The 6,668-nt window shown below is 38.4% G+C and overlaps 2 long non-coding RNA genes across 2 annotated transcripts in view; one reads left to right on the top strand and one right to left on the bottom strand.

The window, feature by feature from the left end:
• LOC148719371 (uncharacterized) overlaps positions 1 to 2,123 on the bottom strand; it is a 3,675-nt gene extending 1,552 nt beyond the window's left edge. Inside the window, exons 1-2 of the long non-coding RNA XR_015993879.1 lie at positions 2,012 to 2,123; positions 70 to 644 (exon numbers count right to left, since the gene is read on the bottom strand). This is a non-coding gene — a long non-coding RNA (uncharacterized LOC148719371). The remainder of the gene's footprint in view (positions 1 to 69; positions 645 to 2,011) is intronic.
• Positions 2,124 to 2,815: 692 nt separating this feature from the next.
• LOC148719370 (uncharacterized) overlaps positions 2,816 to 6,668 on the top strand; it is a 38,673-nt gene continuing 34,820 nt past the window's right edge. The window contains exon 1 of the long non-coding RNA XR_015993878.1: positions 2,816 to 3,776. This is a non-coding gene — a long non-coding RNA (uncharacterized LOC148719370). The remainder of the gene's footprint in view (positions 3,777 to 6,668) is intronic.

Here is a 6,668-nt window from a genome sequence, read left to right as displayed (position 1 = left end):
CACATTGCTATGTCCTAATTCTCAGATACATTCCCGGTCGTACGGTCATGTGACGGGTTAAAAAAATACCTCGTAATCGTTTTTCAACATATGCTTGCTCATCACATTCTTTATTGGCGCCTGTGGTCTGCTGACCTTGGTGAGAAAAAATTAAGGACTATTGTATTATCAAACATGCCAAATCTACCGTAATCTCTTCTTCCAAGTTGCTGTTTAGCCTTTAGCTGCCGTGGTTACTTTAATTGTCTATCTAAAGCAGCACGTTTGGGTTTCACCCTCTCAAAATTGACTGTTTATTGAAAAAAAGCTCAGAGGAACAGATCACGCGAAATAGGTGCTAACATCATCAATGACAAGGCTCGATTGCAAACTATTTTTAGCTCAGTTTTCTAGGAAATGCTTTGTTTTGCCAGATCATGGGATAGAGATTAAATCCTCCATGTTCTTTGTGTTTTGATGTTATGATGAAACTTAATTAGCTTATCACGTGAAACTCCGACGTTTATCATGTGGCGCTCCCCCACATTGCTTCTTAAGATCCAATAAGATTCGATAAGCACAATCTCGTGTCGACCTTGGAACTTATCTTGTTTGGCAGAGTAATTATGCCCTCTTCTAGATTCGTCAATGCAGACAAATATTTCCTTTTCATGAATTAAAGAAAACAGAAAACAAAACCAAGGGGTTTTTCCCTTTAAGATAAAAGCCGCTTAAAGAAAGAACTATGTGACCCCATTCAACCGCAACGCCCACGTATGTCCTTTCTTTTTATTTTTGAAGCACGAGATTGGTGCAAATCGTGTGTGTGTGCGTGTTGTTTGCTGTTCAAAGTTTTCACATAAATTGGGAAAGTACCGAGTGCAAAGCGCCGGAAGTTTCTCAGAAATGGTCGATACGTGAACCGGAAAAAGTTTTATGATGACGAAACAACTAAGAGCAACCGACCCCTGTCGCGTGAGAGGGCCCCTAATAAAAATTTTATTGTTTCATTAGCAAAAAGTGTCTAATTGCATCTTGTGGCCACAAAGAACTCAGAGCCGAAAAAACCCTGATTTCTTTCTCTAATTTATGCAAGCACTGAAATCGATCGAACAGTTCAAAAGTAGAGCTGCCTCCGGAATTTCCCTCTCTTAGTGTGCTTTCCTAATGGCACAGATATTTGCTATATACCCACGCGATAGTCATCAACTGCCGTATTATGTTGACACGTGCTAAAGCGAAGATTTGCTTACAAATCACTTTCATTTTCAATTTGAAATGTGATGTATACCTCAAAAATCGTTTTTATGCGAACGAAACGAAGTAACTTGACATTTGAACTCCTAGGAACGGACTTTTATCCCCTTTTGATTATATAGAAAAATTGGAACAACTAAGGTGGGTTTTTCCCTCGAACATTGCTACCTGAAAACGTTTCCTGTTGCTACCCATATTTGGTGACCACCGAAGCGTGTAAGGTGCGGTTGACTGCCTCGGGTGCACTAAAATGGCAAAGCGAACTTTGTTTTGGTATTGATCATAAAGGGAGCCGTCTTGGATGTTTTGACTTTTTTTCTCCGTGAAAGCCTATTAAGTATTGCTCGTCGTGTAACTTCACTTTCTGAAATCAAAATTAGAATGTATGGGAAAGTCCCGGTCATTTCTACAGAAAAGAAGGAGTAGCGGAAAGTTACTATTTTGGCTCGATTCTTTCTTCTTTTTTTGTTCCTACAAACATCTGAAACTTATGAAACAGAAAGTTGTTTGTTTGCAACTGGCAAAGAAGGAAACCTAAAACACACCGTAGGTTCCAATAGTTTTCAAAAGTTACGCAATCTTACGTCGACCCTTGAATGTCTTCCGTTCTACGGAGAATTTAGGGCCCTTTTCAGGATCGTTTATGTGACGAAATGGATTAGTGAAAACTACTTTTAATGAGGGGTTTTCTCCTTAGAGAATTGATTTATGCTTTTTGAGTCCCTCAATGCAAAGAGAATGTTGTTTCAAATTAGATACTTAAAAGAAAGGATACGTGCAGCGGGAAATATATTTGTTGACGCTGCAGCTCACGACAACTGACCTCCGTTGTTTAAAACTGGTTGTTGTGTAAAAGGTTCATTGCTTCTGATGTACTTGAAGACAAACGCCAGAAACAATTGCAAAAGCGTCTTGTGGCTTCTGGTGGCCATAAAGAACCCAGAGCCAACGTGAGCTGGTTTCCCACCGAGCACGACCATTATAAACTACAGATTCTTTTAAAATAGATCATTACGTAATACTTCAATATAATGTGATGGAGCTCTGATGGAATAATGATGTACGAACGAAAATAAAAGTGATTAGATGACAATCTTGTTTCATATCTTCACGGGAATTTCCCTTTTTCCAAGTTTGCTTCCACATTCCACTTCATATATTTGCCATATGTCTGCGTGATAATCATCTTTGCCACAAACTAACACAGCGCTTTCACTTTCAGTTTCGAAGTGTGGTGTTTCAGATATGAGAACAGAAATCATTTTATGCACAGTAGCAGGAAGTAAACCTCAAAGAAAACAGAGAATGAACACCCATGATTGGTTGACTGATGCACGGTCTTTCAAAGGACATTCTTCAGTTTGTGGATGTCTACATGACCGATGTATGATATATTTATACGACCTTCAACGGTTCGTGCGGACGTGTATAAAGTACAATAAACTTTATCAGATGTAAATAAGGTTCGTGTTGAGATCTTTTTACCTGCCAATGTTTGACACAATGCAGAGTAAGTATAAATGGTAAATGCTAGTAAAGTAATCATGAAAAGAGATTATTTGATCACTTTGACGGCCTCAGCATTTTTCCAATATTTTTTGTATTGAAAGGAGGCTTTAATTGAATTCGAAATTGAAACCACTCAACACGGGGTTTTTCCCTCGAATAGAATATGATAAACGTTCCCGGTTTCTGCGGTTTATGAATTACATTAAACTCCATAATAGCTGACACTGTTCAGAAATCTTTGTATGTATGTATGTATGTATGTATGTATGTATGTATGTATGTATGTATGTATGTATCTGCCAATGTTTGACGCAACGCAGAGTAAGCATAAATGATAAATGCTAGGAAAGTAATCATGAAAAGAGATTATTCATTTACTTTGACGGCCTCAGCACTGTTTTGCATTAAGTGATATGGCTGATTGAATTTGAAATTGAAACGACTCCACGGGATTTTTCCCTAAATTAAATAACATGATGAAAGTTTCCTATTCAGCCAATATTGCGTAACCACCAGAGTGTGTTTTGTTCCGGTTGACTGCGGGATTTCAGTATATTTTTAGGTTCTCGGTTATAAAGGGAGCGAAAAAGAATGTTTACGAATGTTCTCTCTTTGGCGGCCTATTAAACCTTTGACCCTGTGACTTAACTTTCACTGAAAACCGGCAAGATCGTATTGGGAAAATTCCCAGGAGGAAAGAAAAGTTACTGTCTTGAATTCGTCTGATTTTTTTGTGTTTGTTTTTTTTTTTTTAATCCCTACAAGACATCTGATACTAATGAATTGACGGGAGGTACCGGAAGTTACTTGTGGCTCATTCCACCGGTGGAGAAGTACGCTTCTAACACATTATTGTAGATGTCGCTCAGCTGAAGAGGGAAAATAACAGTCTTGGGGCCTGGTTACATGAGCCGGGCTGGCCGTGTTAGCCGGGCTGATTTCTTTTGTTTTGGTGTTCGCCAAAGCGTGAAAACAAAAGAAATCAGCCCTGCTAACCGGGCCAGCTCGGCTCATGTAATCAGGCCCTTAAGGTTACTTCCCAACTTCAGAGGCCAAAAAAATCGTTTTTTCTTATATTGGACTAGATTGAAGTTAGACATTTTACCTAACGTTTACAAAAAAAATTAAAAATCTCAAAAAGCGTCCGACTTATTTAGGAAAACGTATATTCAAGTAAAAGTTAATAAATCAGAATTCCCCTGGGGGAATATTCGCGGCAATTTCGCATATTTAGTTAATATCTTGCACTTGACGAAATTCACATGTGGAAGTTATCTGCTTGTGGAAAGTCTCTTCTCATGGATAAAAAACAGAAATAAAAAAACAAAGCGGAGTTCTTGTGCAATTCAAAGAAAAAGGAAAAAACAGGCCCAAAGAAGAGAGAAATGGTACCATTTTGGCAGGAAAAAAAACCAGTCCTTGCTGAAAAGGACGAAGGCTCTTGATTTGACATTCGATTTGCGAACAAAGAAGTCGCTATCGTGCTCAAAGTGTCAATTTTTGTTGCAAATCATCATTCAGAAAGTAATATTATCAAATGAATGAAAGTAGTTCACACAACGTTTACTGCACTAAACTGTCAGAATAAGAAGGGTAATAAGGAAATTAATTTTTCAAAAAGTCAATTTCCGTTTAGCAGTTAGTAGAGTTACACACACAGTTATGACCTAATTGTTAATTGACCTTGTGATGTAGTATAATTGGATTGAAAAGCAAAACAAGGTGTAATTTCTTTTTTTTGTTTTAATGTTAGAACAACATCAATTTTTACAAGTTAATTAAGTATCCCAAGTCTTATTTCGAGAAAAATCTTGAACAATCACAGATGGCATAAACTGATCCCACAACTAGCCCAACTTTGGATCGCTTATGGAAGGTTTTAAAGTATTGTGGAACCTAGTTTCCCTTGACTTGCGAATATGATCAACTGAACACAACCTTCTCTCTCTTTTTAGCCTGTCGCGGCCACAGACTCTCGGCCTTAGGCAGGCGAGGATAAATGTTAGTAAGTTAGGGGAGTAATTTTTAAAAACACCAATCATCTGTTCATTTATTTATTTACGAATATTTAGACAGGGTAGCCCAGTCCAGCAAATAGCTGGTTTAAATGGGGGCCTGTGAAACAATAACACCATCCCACCCGGAGAGGACATCCACCACACAGTAATCTCGGGCGTGGGAAATTAACATCTTCTACCCCTAGCCCTGCAAGAGACGGGGCCTATGGTTTATTCGTCCGTATCCGAGAAGACTAGAATATCTATCCATTTCTTGATATCATAGAAAGGTAGCAAATTTTAAGACCATGAGTATTGGTCCGGCCGAGACTCGAACCCTCGAACTCCCGCACAACACAATCTGGCGCTCTAACCAATTGAGCTAACCAGGGGGGGGGGGGGGCTGTTTGAAAATGCACTATGTCTAAACCTATAATAAGTACAGAGAAACCGATTGTTCAACGAATAAAGAGCATGATTGTCGCATAGATATAATACATATGCGTTGCTAACCGCGTGTGAGGTTTAGATAGCTGGATATTAGCCTCGTTACACAATGTTGCTTCTTGAGCGTTGATTACATTGAAATGGGGGAGGAGGGAGTGAAAAACTGTTCTGTGATGCCTAACTTAGTGGAAATCAACCAAGTGTTTCGACAGTTTTGAAAAGTTTGCCCCCCTTCCGTTTTTCTATTATGGGGGGGGGGCACACTAAGTTATATTTTCATAGCGACTGTTTCTGGTGTGTCGGTCTGAGTTTCTCGTTAAAAGTTCTGTTATATAGCTCGGACAATTATTTTCATCTTTGATGCGCCTAAATATTAAACTAGTCCTTTTAAGGTTTAATTCTTCCTCAAGTGGCAGCCAATCGAGTCGTCTAAAAAGCATCTCGCTTCTTTCGCCGATATCAGCATCCAAGATTATCCGTAAGAGCTTTCATTGTGAATACTCTCAAACAATTTGTTCGTTGCAAAACGGCAAGCGAAGTTTTGAGTCCAACTACAAAAACGCTTCGGTAAGTCTGTTCAATTCGGACAATTCTACAGTAAATTGCACAGCAAAACCGAAGAGATTCCATGAGAAAAAACTGCATTAAATCCCCTTGTGTCTCAGTAGTTAGTGTCTCATTCGACTACGTTTTTGGTGGGAGAAAGACCTACAAATTTTACATGCCATGGCCGTAAACAAACGAGCCTCCTCACTGCATGATTGTACCTACAGTCGTTATCCATAATCTTTCTTTTAAAGTCTTTTCCCTAAATCTGTCAATTTAAATATAAATTTCGCCCTTCAGGTGGTATTACACAAATCAGTAGATTCTTTCGCATTCAAATATGAAATAATTCATTTTTAATGGTTCCTTTTTTGACTGTTTTACTTTTCTAGTGCACATTATTTACGTTAAAACTTTAGGCGATTAAGATTCATGATACCTTTACTGTATCTGTTGCATGGGCCTAGCGTAAGTGAAAACTGTAGTCTGACAAATCTCTCGGTTTAAAAGAGGATTTAAAGAGTAAGGACCAATTTTATCTCGCCTCTTGTTCAGTATGCATGGGGTCTTTGCATGAATGTCTTTTAGCCTTTCCCTTACCAAAACGTCTCTGTGGATTCTACTGAAACATTTCAAATTGGAATCAAGAATTGAATTTTCTTTCTTTTATTTAAGCAACGAGTAGATGTGTTCTTCGGGACTTTCCCGGAGTTAAACAAAAGCCTCTAGTTGATCTTAATTCAAGCGGAACAATAAACATTGCGTTCAAAATACTAGACCTTTGAAAACACTTATTGTTCCACTCAGTCAGAACTTTAGGAATGTATTAACAATCGGTAGGAAAAATAACACCTGGAAAACCACGCGGTTAAATTGTCTGCAGCGTGGTTTGCAAAGACAAAACACTTGATGTGTGCATACAATTTTAACCTC

Source organism: Stylophora pistillata, chromosome 12 (assembly GCF_964205215.1).
Source record: "Stylophora pistillata chromosome 12, jaStyPist1.2, whole genome shotgun sequence".
Taxonomy (NCBI): domain Eukaryota; kingdom Metazoa; phylum Cnidaria; class Anthozoa; order Scleractinia; family Pocilloporidae; genus Stylophora; species Stylophora pistillata.
Note: the sequence above shows the minus strand (reverse complement) of the source record. Positions and strands in the feature narration are given on the sequence as shown.